The sequence below is a fragment of the Schistocerca piceifrons genome, chromosome 5 (assembly GCF_021461385.2).
Source record: "Schistocerca piceifrons isolate TAMUIC-IGC-003096 chromosome 5, iqSchPice1.1, whole genome shotgun sequence".
In the NCBI taxonomy this organism is placed as follows: domain Eukaryota; kingdom Metazoa; phylum Arthropoda; class Insecta; order Orthoptera; family Acrididae; genus Schistocerca; species Schistocerca piceifrons.
In genome coordinates, this window is record NC_060142.1 from 301,976,875 (window position 1) to 301,996,828 (window position 19,954).

The window sequence follows — 19,954 nt, forward strand, 5'->3', positions numbered from 1 at the left end:
CCGTATCCAGCCCGTCGCTGTCGTCTGTTTCTCGATGAAGTCCTGATTTATTTCCTCTTACGAAGCCCTTATCCCCAACTGCTTTTCATTTGCAATAAACAACAAGTAAATTTTTTTAATATTATAAGGCCAATATATGGCACTAGATGGTCAACTTTTAAAAATGATTTGCAGAGAATACCATCCTTTCTCTATAAGTGGAGACTCAGAGAGTGAAGAATATATACATACTTCATCGAAAACGTTGTCAAACTCTTTCAACACTAGTGTTTATCACGAGTTATTTTACAAAATTAAGAATTATTTGCTCACTGCACAGGAGTTTTCCCTTACGTCTGGTCCTTGGACGAGTATAAAAAAATATTTGTGTGTGTGCACACATTGCACATTTCACAGACGAGAAGAGTGAACTAAGGACATACCTTTTCCAGCGCTTACAGTTTGCAAAAAGACACACTCTAGAATAATTGTTGCTGCTCTGTTTTACATGCAAAATAGATCACGGACCGGAAGATAATATAACAGACTTGACAAATTTTAAAAGTTTCCAATGAGGTAACTAAAACAATGTCTTCAGAGAAAACAGGGTCAAGATGAAAATCCTGCCAAGATTAATGGGACGGCAACTAAAATGTTTTAAAGATAAAATTAAATAAAGTCCTCAAGAAATAGATTCATTTGTTCATAATTTGCCCGAAGTGTTATAAGAGCGACATTGTATTATCTCCAGCAACGAACTGATTAGTCAGGTAACTTCAGTGGTCTCCATATTCAAAAGACATGGATTTGCATGTGGCAAATCATTACAGAACTGCTGCACTTAGGTTATTGGAGGAATGAAAGCGTTTGTTGTTCAACAAGAACAAACAATCCTAATTTCTCAAACAGATAGCACCGCAATTCGTGAGACTTCTTCCATCTGGGAGGAGTTCGATGAAACTCAGTTCCAAGAAAGTCACGACCTGTGCGTGCTCCAGATCAGCGGTCAACGAGACAACGAAGCATCAGCACCAAAGATAACACAACAATCAATCCAGGAAGAGAGAAGCTAAAAACACGTCAGATGTTAACACACAGTCAGATGTCAAATGACATTTGTCAACACAAAATTTCCAAGTACAAACACTTAAAGTGTGTCACGTGGATTCATATCAACTTTCGGTTTATCCCTTTTATGATTCTCTCGCAGTAACTCAGTAGATTAAAATTACCTTTGTGCTATAGATAACCATTTCGATGCAAGAACTTTAAATAATTTCTAATCTGACGAAGTGTGTTGACATAGTGATTTACATGTAAGACACTAGTTGTATTACATTATTACTCAGCTGACATAACAGCAGTGAAGTGTGAAGAATGGTTTCTACAAAATTGTTGGAGGCAGACTGCTTCCTCGCTTTATAGATACCTACCCACATTCACAAAGACATATATCGTCTCATCAACACTTAATCTCAATATTAGTATACACTTTACAATTTGTGTGAATAACTTATAAGTATGTAGTCATTTTGTGTATGGTATTTGTGTTTTGTTTGCACAATTCCGATCAGGTTAGCCGCGTGGTCTGAAGCGCCTTGCCACGGTTCGCACAGCTCCCCCCGCCGAAGGTTCGAGTCCTCCCTCGGGCATAGGTGTGTGTTGTCCTTAGCGTAAGTTAGTTTACGTTAGATTAAGTAGTGTGTAGGCGTAAGAACCGATGACCTCAGCAGTTTGGTCCCATAAGAACTTACACCACACAAAAGGACAACCACCGTCAAAAGAGCTGACGAAGAATTGAGAAATTATGGATGTTTACTTGCTTGTAGTCCCCTGTGGAATACGACGCATAGCTTGGCTACAGCAATATTAACCTTTCATGTAACTATCTGCATCTGATAGTAACAGCAATAGGAACCAATTAAAGGGAATTAGAAAAAGTTACGATCGTTATGCATTCGAGGAGTTATTCGAGAGAATTGACATCAAATCCAGTTCTAATTTTTCTGAACGACGAGAAAAAATTGATCTTGTCAACAGACATATCGGTTGGTAGATTAAAACTGTGTGCCGGACCGAGTCTCGAACTAGGGACATTCGCCATTCGCGGGCAAGCACTCTACCAACTTTCTTTCTTTTTTTTTGTGACCTGAGAGAAGGGTCGGGGGTAAAGATGGCAGGGGTCGTCTTCCGAGGCCTGGCCTCAATGTCCCATTTCCGCCCTCCCAGAGTCAAAGAAGGAAAGCGGTTCAATAGGATCAAGAGAACTTTCCTGGATAAAAGTCATATATATATATTGAACTCGTTTATGTTTATATTTTTGTTTTTGTTTTTTTTTCTCTTGTTTTTGTGATTCTTAACTGAATTATACAACCGCAAACAGAATCTTCCGAGTCGTCTTCGCGTAATGGTTCAAAATGGCTCTGAGCACTATGGGACTTAACAGCTGTGGTCATCAGTCCCCTAGAACTTAGAACTACTTAAACCTAACTAACCTATGGACATCACACACATCCATGCCCGAGGCAGGATTCGAACCTGCGACCGTAGCAGTCGTGCGGTTCCGGACTGAGCGCCCAGAACCGCTCGCATAATGAATGTAAGGGGGACACCCTCTTAACCGTTTTCTCAGAGGATCAATCGTGTTCCGTGAATCATTTACAAGTGTTCCTTCTGGTACTCGGAACGCCCCAATTGGCAGAAGGATCCCCGTATAATGGAAATAAATAATTCGATAGTCGCGTGCGGTACAATGCATGATGGGGGAACGGTTCATGAGTCGTCGTCAGTTGGACCCACAAGTCCAGAGCGCTTTTGGGCGCAGCTTGCAAAATGTGATACAGCACCATGCCCTTCAGCCAGTTGACGGTGTTGATTCTGGTAGTGGGAAAGTAAACGGTATCTGGGTGTAGGAGTTCGTCTGGCGTGATAGACTCTGGCTGTTGTCGCAACAGGAGCGCCAGCATACGTTGTGCAAGATCCCAGCAGCTGCCTGTCACAGCACACATCAGGCCGTGCGCGTCCGAAGCGACGACTGCACAGTGCGGACACAAAGGGCCGTCAGTGAGATGGATGGAATGGAGGCGCTGGCGTGTGGCTAATTTGCCGTTCACCACCACACACCTTAAGGAACGAGCGCACGTGGACAGGCATGGGGTGTGGACATCAGGCCACAACCTGGTCCAGCGGATGGTTGGGTGTGGTTGTTCGACGTTGTTACGGGATTGTCGTGCTTTATGGATACGGTAGTAATCTCTCGTGCTCGGCGCCCTCGTCGCCGTCATATCCTCGGTCATGTAGCTCATTTCGACCAGGAAAACGTGGATATGGCCAAGAGACGGTGATAAGTGGCCCACGGCAACCGGTGGACGAAGATGCGGCGCGACGATCTGTAGCAGCGTCCTCGTCAACCTGTTGTTGGCCGCGGTCCATGCGAGCGGCATCGTCCGTAGGTAGAATGTCCGAGCGCGGTTGTGCACGTGAGTCACCCGCAGGCCCACTGCCAGGGAGGCCTCGTTAAAGTAGTAAAGCGAACTTTGAATATATGACCTGCACTCGCAAATTGTCCGTAAGCCACCTGGAAATTGTGGGCCATGGCGACTGTTAGCGGAAGAATGTACGCAAAATAATCAAGTTTTTACGGTAGGTAAGTGGTGACGTAACGCGTTCGGAGAATCATATCCATATTGCGGAATCTGCTATCACAGAGCAGCACCGTGTCCTCTGTAGTAGCCGGCGATATGTGGCTCTCGCAGATCGGAGAACCATACTGGAGAACTGCACCCCCAATGCTTTCAGTGAGGAAACCTTGTGGAAGGGGTTGGCCGTCTGGTGTAGAAATCCTCTCCCGGCATCCAAGTATGTCGTCTTGCACATGTTGATGACGCTGCCCGATACCGCGCCGTAGTGACACAACCACTGACGCGTCACTTGGATTTCGTCACCCGACCGTACCAAGAGCACCACGTCGTCAGCAAAGGCAGCACATCGGAAGGTCACGTCTCGAATTCAGATCCCTTCCAGTCGTTGACGAAGGCCGTGCAGTGCAAGTTCGAGGGCCTCCGCGAATAACACTCCTGATAAAGGACATCGCTGTAGCACCGACCGATCAAGAGAGATGTGTTCAGTCTGGTGGCCGTTGACCATAATCCAGGAGCGCGCCCCGTGAAGTAAGTGTAAGATCACCCTTTATTTTTTTTTGGTCATCAGTCTACTGACTGGTTTGATGCGGCCCGCCACGAGTTCCTTTCCTGTGCTAACCTCTTCATCTCAGAGTAGCACCTGCAACCTACGTACTCAATTATTTGCTTGACGTATTCCAATCTCTGTCTTCCTCTACAGTTTTTGCCCTCTACAGCTCCCTCTAGTACCATGGAAGTCATTCCCTCATGTCTTAGCAGATGTCCTATCATCCTGTCCCTTCTCCTTATCAGTGTTTTCCACATATTACTTTCCTCTCCGATTCTGCGTAGAACCTCCTCATTCCTTACCTTATCAGTTCACCTAATTTTCAACATTCGTCTATAGCACCACATCTCAAATGCTTCGATTCTCTTCTGTTCCGGTTTTCCCACAGTCCATGTTTCACTACCATACAATGCTGTACTCCAGACGTACATCTCAGAAATTTCTTCCTCAAATTAAGGCCGGTATTTGATATTAGTAGACTTCTCTTGGCCAGAAATGCCTTCTTTGCCATAGCGAGTCTGCTTTTGATGTCCTCCTTGCTCCGTCCGTCATTGGTTATTTTACTGCCTACGTAGCAGAATTCCTTAACTTCATTGACTTCGTGACCATCAATCCTGATGTTAAGTTTTTCGCTGTTCCCATTTCTACTACTTCTCATTACCTTCGTCTTTCTCCGATTTACTCTCAAACCATACTGTGAACTCTTTAGACTGTTCATTCCGTTCAGCAGATCATTTAATTCTTCTTCACTTTCACTCAGGATAGCAATGTCATCAGCGAATCGTATCATTGATATCCTTTCACCTTGTATTTTAATTCCACTCCTTAACCTTTCTTTTATTTCCATTATTGCTTTCTCGATGTACAGATTGAAGACTAGGGGCGAAAGACTACAGCCTTGTCTTACACCCTTCTTAATACGAGCACTTCGTTCTTGATCGTCCACTCTTATTATTCCCTCTTGGTTGTTGTACATATTCTATATGACCCGTCTCTCCCTATAGCTTACCGCTACTTTTTTCAGAATCTCGAACAGCTTGCACCATTTTATATTGTCGAACGCTTTTTCCAGGTCGACAAATCCTATGAAAGTGTCTTGATTTTTCTTCAGCCTTGCTTCCATTATTAGCCGTAACGTCAGAATTGCCTCTCTCGTCCCTTTACTTTTCCTAAAGCCAAACTGAACATCACCTAGCGCATTCTCAGTTTTCTTTTCCATTCTTCTGTATATTATTCTTGTAAGTAGCTTCGATACATGAGCTGTTAAGCTGATTGTGCGATAATTCTCGCACTTGTCAGCTCTTGCCTTCTTCGGAATTGTGTGGATGATGCTTTTCCGAAAGTCAGATGGTATATCGCCAGACTCATATATTCTACACACCAACGTGAATCGTCGTTTTGTTGCCACTTCCCCCAATGATTTTAGAAATTCTGATGGAATGTTATCTATCCCTTCTGCCTTCTGTCTTCTAAAGCTCTTTTAAATTCCGATTCTAATACTGGATCCCCTATCTCTTCTAAATCGACTCCTGCGTCTTCTTCTATCACATCAGACAAATCTTCTCCCTCATAGAGGCTTTCAATATATTCTTTCCACCTATCTGCTCTCTCCTCTGCACTTAACAGTGGAATTCCCGTTGCACTCTTAATGTTATCACCATTGCTTTTAATGTCACCAAAGGTTGTTTTGACTTTCCTGTATGCTGAGTCTGTCCTTCCGACAATCATATCTTTTTCGATGTCTTCACATTTTTCCTGCAGCCATTTCGTCTTAGCTTCCCTGCACTTCCTATTTATTTCATTCCTCAGCGACTTGTATTTCTGTATTCCTCATTTTCCCGGAACATGTTTGTACTTCCTCCTTTCATCAATCAACTGAAGTATTTCTTCTGTTACCCATGGTTTCTTCGCAGCTACCTTCTTTGTACCTATGTTTTCCTTCCCAACTTCTGTGATGACCCTTTTTAAAGATGCCCATTCCTCTTCAACTGTACTGCCTACTGCGCTATTCCTTATTGCTGTATCTATAGCGTTAGAGAACTTCAAACGTATCTCGTCATTCCTTAGTACTTCCGTATCCCACTTCTTTGCGTATTGATTCTTCCTGACTAATGTCTTGAACTTCAGCCTACTCTTCATCACCCTTAACGGTGCCTGTGAGAGGCCCATGCGTTCGAGCACGGCGTGAAGGAAACTGTGGTCGATACGATCAAAGGCGTGATCCAAATCGTCGGCGTCAATGGCGCCTCGGAGGCGGAAGGCTGCTGCCAGCGCCGTGACATTGCGGTAGGCGCCAAGTGCCCTGTTGATGTTGTTGTCACCGCCTAAACATGTCTGGTCAGGATGCATCATGTGTCCGATGGTGGTCTGACGTCGTGTGCGGAGGATGCGGGTGAAAAGTTTATAATCCGCGTTCAGGAGCGTGAGAAGAAGATTTGGAAACTGGTGTCATGATGCCTTCGAGGAAATCCGTGGGCACGGTAAAATCGTCACGGAGGAGGTCTCGAAACATATGAATCCACTGAGCACCCATCAGGGGATAGAAGGCGCCGTAAAGTTCGTTTGGTAAGCCTTCGGGCCCCGGTGACTTGTTCTGGGTGCCGCGTGCCAAGGCCGCTTCTGCAGTTATGGCAGCCAGCATGGCGTCGTGCTGGGCGACGACTTTGTGGTCAGGCAGACCACATAGGATGTCTCGCTAACAGTCTGTGAGTCCTCGGCACAAAACGTCCTGTAAAGCTGGGCGAATGCCGCAGCGATGGCACACTGCGAGTCGACGCGTCCAGCCTCTACTGCCTCTACTGATGTTATAAGGTGGCACTTGAGGTGGTGTCTCTCTCGGATAACGTGGTATACGGATGCCATTTCGGTTGGGATGGTATCCTGCACCATCGCCCGGACTCGGGCTCCGTCAAACTGTTCCGCGGTGAGACGGAGTAGGCGAGCTTTGAGACGATTAACCGCTGTCTGCCATTCACGTGATGGCGGCTGGGTCGTTGGTTGTCTCAGCGCAGTGTAATAAAATTCCGACGTCGGCCGACACCATCACACTCTGTCACGGCCATATCCCATGAGTGTCCGTCAGAGGGCCGGCTTGGCGCCGTCGAGTCACCAATGTAAGGTGGAAGGATGTGCGTGCAAAGTCCGGAGGCAGTGGTCCCACGTAGCAGCGATCTCCCGCTGACATGTTTCTTCATACAGGTAGAGAGCGTTCAGTGTCCATGGACCACGGCTGCGGTATGTGAGCTGTCGGGGGAGTGTGACCGAGCAGATGTATGTCAAATGGTCGGTGAAGGCTGTCGGCCACAGTTCCGCGTCCCTAGTCGCGGTGCGGAGTCCTCGTGAGACGTATATACGGTCCAGGCGGCTTGCAGAGTGGTCAGTGAAATATGAATAGCCACGGCGGTCCCCGTGAAAGAGACGCCACGTGTCGTGTAGCGCCAGATCTTGCACGAGTGGCCGCAGTGCTGGATATGTAAAGTAGTGCGGTGTTTGGTCTGCTGGATCCAAGACGCTATTAAAATCGCCGCCTATGATGTACTGTTCCGTATTCCCATTCATGAGTGGCGCAATTTCGTCGGAACAAAAGTGCCCCTTTCTTTGCGACGTGATGACCTGGAGGGCGCGTAAAGATTGACAATGGTGACTGCTCCCACCGTGACGGTAACACTTCGAGCAGATATCAGATACGTAACTTCCGATACCTCGATGCCGTCGCGTAATAGGATGGCGGTTCCGCCGGTACCGTCGCTTTATGGGATGCTGTAGGCTATCTATCCACAAACGTTCAATTGCAGCCTCGACGAGCAAGTCGCCAAAGTGGCGTCAAATCGAAAGACTTGCGCGCCTGGAGAACGGTCTACCTGACGGCCCTAGTCACACGACATAAATAAAATTGCAGCTCTGGTTGGACTTCTTGAAGGAGAGTGACATCCAGGTCCGCCGCCAATCCAGGTAGAGAGCGCATTCTCACATCGGACGATAGCGAGAGTAAACCATCCACTTCCAGTACTCCCTGTGGGAACGTCGACTGAAATTAACTCGACATCCACGGAAAAAATGGGTCCATTCAATATCACACTTTGTGCAGTTGCATTTGTGCCAAGTTTATCCTCCAGGCTTATTATGTGTTTGTAGACTGACATGCGATGGCGACGTTGACGATACACACGTTGACGAGACATAAGGCTTCAATGCTGTTGCGGATATAGATGTGGGGCGTTTTGATGACAGAACGTATGCCGTTAACGTTAACGGTAGGATTGGGACATCTAAATGCTGAGTGTCTAGATGCAAATGGCGGCCTCTCGGTGATAATGGTACCTCTTGGCTACCCATCCTTGCGGCAAGTATCTTTAACGGGGCCCTTCTGCGGGTGTTATGCTCTGCCCATGTGGGGCGCCGGTCCCTTGTGACGAAGGAGTGTCAAGGGCGTCTGGTGCGTCTTCTGCCTCCATTTCAGCAGCCCAGTCACCGAGCGGGGAAGGGGTCGGTGACGGAACGCCGTCATGGGCAGTGGGCTCTATCACTTGGTCTTTGTCCTGAGAGGCTTCAGTCATGGGATCGCCTGGGTCGGCTGAGGCCACTGCCCTGTCCGTGGTGTCAGATGTTTGCCTTGGGGCGGTGCTGGTGAGTTCCGTCGGCAACGACGCATCTGAGACGTCGTCGGTAGCGTGCTCCCCGTCTCTGCCCTGTTGGTCGTCTTCCGTCGAGAGGCAGCGTTTCTTATGACGCTTCGTCAACCGTTGTATCCTCCTCCGTGTGTCCGCTCCCGTCGACGGGCTGGTATCAGTACCCCTTGTTGTGTCTGTCAAAAGGCGTCTCGTCGTGCGGAACCGCAATCACGGCGTCGTTGGCGGCTGAGACCGCAATCACGTGGGACTGCAGCATGGGCGCGGCATCTGTGCTCACCGGCCACACTGCTTCCAAGTACGTAAGCGGTAATGCGGTGGGCACAGCTGTCTTTACTGGATCCGCACGTGCCAACTGGACAAGACGGCGCTGGAGGCAGTTGGATCGCACGTGGCCCTCCTGTCCACACCCGGTACACTCCCGCGGTTTTCCGTCATAAATAATGATGGCTCGGCAACCTCCTATGAACATGTAGGACGGCACGTGTTTGCGGAGTTCTATGCGTACCTGTCGGACGCCACTGAGCACACAATACGTTTCAAAGGTGTTCCACTTGTCTTGCATGTAGCTTAGGACCATTCCACACGGCCGCTCTAAGGCGTTGCAGTCATGGACTGTGCGGCTGGTCCCGGCGGAGGTTCGAGTCCTCCCTTGGGTACGGGTGTGTGTGTGTTTGTCCTTAGGATAATTTAGGTTACGTAGTGTGTAAGCTTAGGGACTGATGACCGTAGCAGTTAGGTCCCATAAGATTTCACACACACTTGAACATTTGAACATGGCCGCAACGCGTCAGTAACAAGCGCTGCCGGGACTTCGAACGGCAGTTCGAATGTGAGCACCGCGCGCACACCCATACCCGCGTTGCCCACGGTTACCGTGATTACGTTACCAACAGTGTGGCGAAAGCGGTAGCCGTAGGAGGAACGTAGGAACAGGTTGTCACATGGCTCTTCGTTCTTCATATTGAGATTGACTGTACTGTAAGTGATAGGTGTATGGCTATCAGCTAGTGCGGATCGACATGTATGTCGTCCCTCAGACACCATGCAATTTCATAAGCATTTGGACAAGCGTAGCAGCAGCCGAAGGTGAGTTTCAACGTCGCCTGGCGGTAAGAGAACGCCATATGTAGTGAGAGCTCTAAATCAGACAGCGAACGCAGTGCCTCGCGCAGCGAGTAAACAAACACGAGTAGAACGCTGCTCAGCGCGCCGCACGTCCAAGTCGCGTCACGGCTACATGCCGACTGCTAAACATTTAAAGTGTGTCAGGAGGATAAATGTCAGCTGTCAGTTTATCTTTTTTATGATTCTCTAGCAGTAGCTCAGCACATTACAATTACGTATGTGCTATAAATGACAATTTCGATGCAAGAACTTTACATAAGAATCATCTGACGAAGTGTGTTGACATAGTGATTTACGTGTAAGACACTAGTTTTACTACTTTATTACTGCGCTGACATTACAAAAGTGAAGTGTGAAGAATGGTTTTTACAATACTATTGGAGGCAGACTGCTTCCTCGCTTTATTGATACTTTGGAACACTGCCTACCCACATTCACAAAGACATATATCCTCTCATCGACACTTAATCTCAGTTGTTAGTATACACTTTATAACTTGTGTGAATAACTTATAATAATGTATTCATTTTGTGTATGGTATTTGTGTTTTGTTTGCACAATTCCGTCCTGGGTAGTCGCGCGGTCTGAAGCGCAGCTCCCCCCGTCGGGGGATCGAGTCCTCCCTCGGGCATGGGTGTGTGTGTTGTTCTTAGCGTAAGTTAGTTCAAATGGTTCAAACGGCTCTGAGCGCTATGGGACTTAAATTCTGATGTCATCAGTCCCCTAGAGCTTAGAAATACTTAAACCTAACTAACCTAAGGACTTCACACACATCCATGCCCGAGGCAGGATTCGAACCTGCAACCGTAGCGGTCGAGTGGTTCCTAGTGCCTAGAAGGGTCGCGCTGTTCCAGACTGTAGCGCCTAGAACCGCTCGGCCACTCCGGCCGGCGTAAGTTAGTTTACCTTAGATTAAGTAGTATGTAAGCGTAGGAACCGATGACCTCAGCAGTTTGGTCCCATAACAACTCATAAAAAAAAAAAAGAATTGCACAACCACTGTCAAAAGAGCTGACGAAGAGTTGAGAAATTATGGATGTTGGCTTGCTTGTAGTCTCCTGTGGAATATGAGGCGTAGCTTGGCTACAGCAATATTAACCTTTCATATAACGGTCTTAATCTAATAGTAACAGCAATAGGAACCAGTTAAAGGCAATTAGAAACAGTTACGATCGTTATGCATTGGAGGTGTTGTCGAGAGATTGACATCAAATCCAGTTCTAATTTTTCTGAACGACGAGAAAGAGTTGATCTTGTCAACAGATATTTCGGTTGGTAGGTTAAAACTGTGTGTCGGACCGAGACTCGAACTCGGGACCTTCGCCTATCGCTGGCAAGCATTCTACCAACTGAGCTACCCATGCACGACTCACGACCGCTCCTCACAGCTTTTCTACCAGCAGTACCTCGTCTTCTACCTTCCAAACTTCAAGGGTGCGCTCCTGCGAAACGTGCAGAACTAGCATTCCTGGGAGAAAGGATATTGCTGAGACATGGCTTCGCCACTGCTTGGGGGATGCTTCCAGAATGAAATTTTCGCTCTGCGGCGGAGTGTGCGCTGGCAGATTAAAACAGTGTGCCGGACCGAGACTCGAACTCGGCACTTTGCCTTTCGCGGGCAAGTGCTCTATAAACTTTTTTCCCTTCGTTAGGGTCTCTCATCTCCCCTTCCAGCTCGTCCTTCCTTTCTCCAAATTTGCCTTCCTTGGCTAGCTTGTCTCGCTACGTTCGACAGTGTGGTAAGGCATAGTCTGTAGTAGTTCTCTTCACTGGAATAAACAGTGAGGTTCTTCTCTGATGTAAAAGAAGGTGTCTTTTCAATTCATAAGAAATTTAAATAAGATGTCTCTTCCGAAACTAAACGGTATTCCTCTTCCGAAGAATAAAGAACTCCTCTTTTGAAACAAGGATATGTCTTCCTTCATAATAAACATAAATCTACTTCTAAGAGCAAAGAGCTTCTTCTTCTATAACGATCGTTTCTCCTTTTCTAAAACAAAAAATTCTTTGTTGCTGTTGGAAAACGGGCTTCCCTTGAGCAACGACGCTTCTTTCAAATCAGCGCAGCTCAGGAGAAGTCCTCTGCAGGAAAAGAAATAATGATAAATAAAGAGTACTACTGAGAAAGACCATTTGGAACTTGAACGGAATAATCGTTAATGTAAAAAAGATTATAATAAACGGAAGTGAAGTAGTAGATAAATATCTTCTAACATTTTGGAGGTACCTCCTTCTGACGTCTAACAAAGTTAGCTAGCCTGTTCAAGCACTTCTTGCAATACTTCTTCAGGTTTCTGCTGAGGCCTCCACGGTTCCCTTAGCGGCCTCGTGGCCCACGAAGTCCCTACCTTACTTCACCTCCAGCAGCAATCCCCTGCCTCATCATGCATCTATCGTTTCCTAGAATCTGTCATCCGGTTCCCTGATTTTCAAAAAGCGTCTGTAGCATATTCCCTAACTGTTCTTGACTATTTTTTCTGTGTATTTTGTAGTATTGTGTTCGTAAATATTGATAATGTTCCATGACTTGCTGGCGCCTTTTTGTTAATGACATAAAGAACGAAACTTCCAGATAACGCTACGTTTCTCTTGAGGAGACCATACGTTTTATGGCAGAAGTATGGTATTAATCGTTAAGCCTCGGCCATAAATCCTTTTTAGGAAGGCTATTTGTTTCCGTACATAATCCCAGACCGTTTGGTTCCCGTTGCAGGTGAAACGAAGATTGAAACAATCAGCTGAATTACATTTCTGACGCGAGTTTGTGTTACTTAAACCTATAGAACAAGGTCCGTCATTCGTGAAAATGATGTTTTTTTCAATCTTATACTACGCTTCTTGTACGTCTGTTGACAAGACTTTGTTGTGGATATTGCACCAGATGCTTTTCCAATTCTGGCTCGGATATTTAAGTCCCATTGTATTTTGCTTTCGATTAGTTGAATGTTTACTATTATATATCTGCAAGTTCGTTTGTGTTTCTCCACGATGGTGCCCCCAAGTAGTATAGCTCTACATAAATCTGTCGGATATGCTATAACTTGTAGTTTATTTTACCGATGTGTGTAGGTGGTTTTAAACTTTCTGGTGTGAGTATGTTGAATAGCTTGGATGTTATACTATTTTGCTAGTTCTAATTTAGCCGAACAATTCATTTAAAAAACAGGCCGTATTCTTGCGACGAATATTGGTCAACCCTACGCCTCCCATTCCAAGTTTTAGGGTGAGTGTATCCACAGCCACTCTGAAACTCTCGCCTTGCCCGATGGATTTGCAAACAATTATCATGATGTTTTTTTGATATTACATAAGATATTGGTAATATTTGTCCATTGTATATAGCTTCGGAGAGAACAGCATAGTTAATTACTCTAATTTTTTTGGGTCAAATTTAAATCTCTGATGCGTTTTAGAATTAAAGCCCCTCGAATATTTTCTAATAACTTCCTCCAGTTGAAGGTAGTTGTTTTTAATGGATCTCTGTTAATGGTCACACCTAACGCAATGTGATTTGCCACCTATTTCGCCCGCTGTAGGTCTACGCGTCGAAAGCCATTGAGATTTAAAAACGAGCCTCTAGTATCATTTATTTTGGCTCCTGTGGTGCTGGAGCAGAGCCGAGTCAGTGCTGTTAGTCTTTGGATATCCCCGTAGCTTCCAACAACTACTCCGACACCAGCTGGGAAAAATACTTCAAAAGGTTCAAATGGCTCTGAGCACTATGGGTCTGACCATCTTAGGTTATCAATCCCCTAGAACTTAGAACTACTTAAACCTAACTAACCTAAGGACACCACACACACTCATGCCCGAGGCAGGATTCGAACCTGCGACCGTAGCAGTCCCGCGGTTCCGGACTGCAGCGCCTAGACCGCACGGCCACTGCGGCCGGCGATATTGCTATACTCTCAAGTTCGTTATTCAGCATTGGTCACTCGATGTTCACCTGATATTGTTATACCCTCAAGTTCGTTATTCAGTCTACACAATAAAGGGTCTAAAGCTACGATGTATAAAAGCATTAACAGTGGACTTCCCTGAAGGACGCCATTTTTAATCTCGATCGGTCTTGAGTAATGAGCGTGGATTAAAACTCTTGTTTTTATTCCCTGCAGGAGAGTTGTTAAAATAACAGTAAAATTTACCAGTAAAATCCATTTCTGTAATTGTATTGATTAAATATTCGTGGCTGAGTCCGTCAAAGGCTTTCGAAAACCGATGTACTCACAGACCGTTTTAAAAATATTCTGGCCAGCGAGACATGTTTGATGGAAACCAATTACTGGCCTGAGTCTATCTATCACCGCCCTAGCAGTTATTTTATAATCGAAGTTCATGAAAGTATCTGGCATCATTTTGGTTATGTGTTTTAATTCCGTATTTACTTTCGTACTACACGAATATGTAACAAAAATGGGGGTTTCTATTTTATAAAACGCAGTTGATATCCGTTTGACCTATGGCAGCGCCATCTAGCGGGCCGACCATAGCGCCATCTGGTTTCCCCCTTCAACCTAGACAAGTTTCGTTCTTTGTAGAATTTTCGTTTGAAGCTTATTTCGTGAGACATTTGGCCCGGTCACGATCAATGGACCACCCTGTATATACGGACTATCCTACTTTGCGCATAACTTCTGAAGATTGTATGTCTTACAGACAGGGGGTATTTTGTTTTCCCATACGTCCTTCCCTTGTTTCACTAGGCCCTCCAATTCTTTGGAGTTATTAAAATTTGAGTGTTGATCTTTCCTGTGTATGACACAGTTCCAGTTACCGCCAATAATAACTTCCGCAGGATTTTATTTTAGTAAATACACAATATCATGTTTGAAAGAAATTGGTCCTACCACGAGGTGCACTGTTTCTGGAAGGAACGTAAACATTAACGACAGTTACGTTTAAATGTATTCACCTGATGCCGCGCCCTGAGTCTAAGAAACAAATTTCAGTGACCTCTATTCCTTCCTTGAAGAGAACTGCAGTGCCACATGCCCTTTCTGAGACCATATTTAAAATTTCTCTGTATCCTGCACTAGAAAAGCTTTGAAAATTGACTTCTTGCACTAGCACAACTTCTGTATCAGACTGATCGAGTTAAGTCCTTGAGAGCGGCCGTTTATGTGTCGCATCGTACCTTGTATGTGTTTATAGTAGTAACGTTATACATTTGATCCACTTTAACAGGCTATTCTCACAATAAGATGAAATTCGAGTGGTATCTTCTGTTCTATTACACTGTTCGTTTCTGTGTTCTTACGTACATTCACGTTAGTATTCCTTAATATTCCATTTCAGTTGCCCTACTCGGAGATAGATCATAGCTCTTGTGAGTTAACAAGCATTTCGCTCTCATTTAAGTACATACACAGTGATACGTTCACTCCTACGAAATATTTGAAAGCAGTTTCCTGAACAAGTTCTGGAGTGAAGCGAAGCAAACGCGACTCCAAAATGAGTTTCTGAACGGGAAAACATTTAAATGCGGGCACAGTCGATGCGAGAATTTCGTAAACGTGAACTTGCGAGATGAATGCATGTGAAATGTCCATTGCGAGTGCTTACTGAAATTACGACGTTGAAAAGGCGATTACCGGAAAATTTGCTGTGGAATCCAGTCCATAGTCCTAGCAACTCAATAGATGAACTTTCGGACTTTGTAGAAAAATTTGAACCGGCGCTGAAATTTAAATCGCCAAGTAAGCAGACAAATAGTTTTCAGAGTGGAAGTCATAACTACGGTGAGAGTGATTACTATGAAAGACATCCGGGAAGTTATCAACGGAACGCAAACAGCAGTTTTGATAAGGGAAACGGTAACAGGAACACATCCAATGATAAATTTCAAAGGGGTAATGGGAACGGATACTTTCGTGACAGGGACCGACACCAAGAACGTAAATCTGAGTGACTGGTACCTGGAGAAATGAACCATCGTAATAGGAAATCGGGAAACTGTTTCGCCGCATCTTGGGTCCGGAGATGGCAAAATAAACCGGCGATGAATAGGACGCGAGCAAACGGAAATGTGATAGGTGTTAATAAATCGGTAGAAATGCGTCAGAATATTCAAATGACATTAGTAAGAGATGAGAATCAAATAGGTGAATTTTCAAATCAGATCGTACGTCAAGGGCGTAATCCTAAGATAATGAAAGATAACAATAAAGGCAATGACAACGATTTAGGGCTAAATGATTCGTTTTATGAATGTGGGACAAGAGTGTGTATGAATGTTAATACAATGAAAGGTTCTATGTGTCAAAAGGAGGCTAGGGTGGAGCTGAATTTGGTGGAGTTAGATGGTATAGAAAATTCTTAACAGGTACTAAGCGGCGGTAACGATTATGGTGATGAAGGTGATGATGTTTCAGGTGATATTGTGACAGCGAAAGTGGTTAAGGAGGTTAATAAGGGCGGCGTAGCATTAGTCACCTGTTGATGAATTTGTGTGTTTATCGGCAGATATTGGTGAATTATTTTTGAAGGAAGGTATTAACGATGTTTTATGTGCTGAAGCTACGGAAGTTGAAGCTGCTGATATTGATACTTCAGAGGAAGAAATCTGTGCGTATCTTTCCACTAATAGAGGTGAACTCGAAATTCTGGATCGATCTGTGGATCTCGAATGTCTGTTTGAGAATGAATGTGGATCTGAATTTGATGTGCGATATGAAATTAATGTGGCGCAGGTGCATGTAGGAGAGGAAAAGCTATTGTGCTCAGGTTTAAATTAAAACGCAGCGGCATTTAATGGTAGTGTTGATTCTGAAATTGCACGACGCTGTAGCTATAGTTCATGTGATGTAACGGTAGAGGATGGTGAAACTGTGAACGGTTTAGCCTTCACTTTTTGCTACGTTTCCTCGGTTTTCTGGGTGATCTAGATCTCTCTGAGGACGAATCTGGGAACTTTTCAGAAGACTCCGGTGATGAGGTCGTCAAAGGAAACTTCTCCTCTTTTCCAACATATTTTCTGCTATCGTTCGCCATTCCTTGCCAGGAGATTGCTCCCTACTTGGGAACGACTGACACGTCGAAAATATTGTCTTTCTCTGCTCGTTGTTCAGTCTTAGCGTCTTTCCCTTCAACTCGATGGCTGTAACATCAATATGCGTCCCGTTCCTAGCTCCTACTTGGTTTTGCACCATTACTTGTAGTATTGTCGCATTGGTCTCCCTCAGGTGAGGTCTGGGTGGTCTCCACATCACATCTAGGTGGTTTTTGATCCAAAATGGTAGAGTGACCTGTACTAACAGTAGTGTTCTATTCATTAGTGACGTTTTCTATGGCGTCATTGGACACCTTCAGAGACAGGGTATGGCTAACTACAGTTTTATTTATTTCCGTAATGTAGTGCCAACGCCCTGAACCAAATAAGGTTCCCCCTACTCCTACTAAATCTGTTCCATCTGTCGGGAACGTGATATGACAGCCGCATACGTTATCTTCATCTGAACAACAGGCCCTGCGCTTTTACCTTCAGCACTTGATAATTGCGGGACCCTTCTTCTGCTGTTTTCAGCTCGAATGTGCTCCGTCGAAATACATAAAGCACACGTCCTTAGTTGAACGTCATATATAGCTAGCGCTCGTTAACCGCAGACACCAAAATGCGATGGAATGTGCCTGTGAAGCTCAATTTTTATCTGGCGTACACCATTAAGAAAAGGGAACATCTGGGTTTCTGACCAGTTTTTCTGCGCCTTTTTATAAACTCCTGCCGTAGGGTCTAAGAAAAATGTCACTTTCATCAGCCGACATCTCAAAAGGAAGTTCAAACACCTTGACTGTCCGTATACCCTACCCAGCAAGAGAGACAAGAGCACCAACACTAACAGTGTAATCTGAGTAGTTGGAGCTAGTTATGCCATCGCATTTTTCAACAATGGAAACACACAAATCTACACTAACCGGTTTTACTTAAGCAGCGATAATCACAAAAAAGAAATGAAGACCAACAACATCTGCTTCGGACAACATCTGCTTTGACTCGCGAATGACCATCTGAGCTGCCCAGGCGTGACTCGCGACCCGTCCTCACGGCTTTACTTCCACCAGTAGCTCTTCTCCTACCTTCGAAACTTCACAGAAGCTCTCCTGTGTAATTTCCGAAACTAGCACTGCTGGAAGAGAGGATGTTGCGGAGACACAGCTTTGCCACAGCCTGGGGGATGTTTCCAGAAAGAAATTTTCACAAGTTTCGGAGGAGAGCTTCTGCGTAGTTTGGACGGTAGGAGACGAGGTACTTGCGGAAGTAAAACTGTGAGAGTGGGTCGTGAGTCGTGGCTGCGTAGCTCAGACGGTCAGCCGGCTCTCAGCCATGGTGTGAATCGTAAGTGTTAGGGGCTCTGTGCTGCGCTCCGTTCTGGTGCTGTAGCGCAAACAGATCACCTCGTACGGAGGTGGCGCTTTGGTATAGAAAGCACGCACTACCTAAGGCATACGAAGTAAAGCTTTTCCTGCCTGAAGTAATGCACGTCGATCCACAGGAACATCTCAGTATACATCTTTCGATCACCTCCAGCACAGTTCACCTGAAATTTGTCGTCCAAGCAACGTGCGAACGGCTTATTCGCCGTTCCACCGATGGATATCGTTTCCACCGTTCGCACGGAAACGTGGGTGTACTGACTGTCAACCATGCTGGATGTGACCTCTCAATGTCATTCAATACAATCATGACGACACCGCTCGATCGACGTTAGCACTCGTGGTGTCACTCGCCTTCATAAATGGCAGTGGATGATTGAAAATTCGTGACGCTAGCTCAATGGTTTTCAATTGATTTAAATGTTATTCCCGGCTGACTCTTAATTCAATTACTGCCACGGGGGTGAGGAGAAAGAACACATCCTGGTGATACCAGAATTATGCGTATTTAGATGTTCGATTAATCTGAATGGTTTGCGATGTTCAAAAATGGTTCAAATGGCTCTCAGCACTATGCGACTTAACTTCTCAGGTCATCAGTCGCCGAGAACTTATAACTAATTAAACCTAACTAACCTAAGGACATCACAAACATCCATGCCCGAGGCAGGATTCGAACCTGCGACCGTAGCGGTCGCTCGGATCCAGACTGTAGCGCCTAGAACCGCACGGCCACTCCGGCCGGCTTGCTATGTTCCAGCGATTCTATTCGAACTCTATGCTGATGTACCGACAAGGACCATTTTCGCAGATAAACATGCAAGACGTAATGGATGTTCAGTTTCTCAGTATAGTTCGTCGCACTCACACATTATACATCCGCTGTAACAACACTTTCATGCAATCACATTTTATTGGTGTCTTGGTTGGCTAAGTATTATGACGATACATTGTATACAACTTCCACAGATATTGTTTATCATGTAGTCAAGACTACGTAATGAAGCCAAAATCGGTGATAAAATTGAAATGTAGTTTGTTTATTAACAAATTTCTTTTCACTAACTAAATATGAAATATGAATCGGGATTTGGGGTAATGATCCTATCCTTCTTTTCAGTATTAAAATGCTCGATATCGTTTTCTGAATAACGCGTGTCATATAATGTCCCAATATCGACACGACCTAGGCTATCAATTCGGCACTTAAATGTCTATTCTTCGCTCTCTAAATGTTCGATGTGATTGTCTTTCACACGCAGGGTTCAATTTAACGGCGTATGCACTGTTTTTAGTATTTTAGGTCCCCGTTAATTAATATCTGGTAGTTAATAAGCGAACTATTTTTATGCTGGCGTGTTGTTTGTATCAGTTACCCCCGCAACCGTCCAAGGAGAAGATTCACAATTTCGTAAAATGCAGAATTACGTAAACGATAGCTTTCCGTTGCGTACAACTTTCGTGGGTTCCACAACCATAATAGTTTCCCAAGAGTATTTTTCCCGGTGTGGCCGTGCGGTTCTAGGCGCTTCAGTCTGGAACCGCGTAACCGCTACGGTCGCAGGTTCGAATCCTGCCTCGGGCATGGATGTGTGTGATGTCCTTAGGTTAGTTGGGTTTAAGTAGTTCTAAGTTCTAGGGGACTGATGACCTCAGATGTT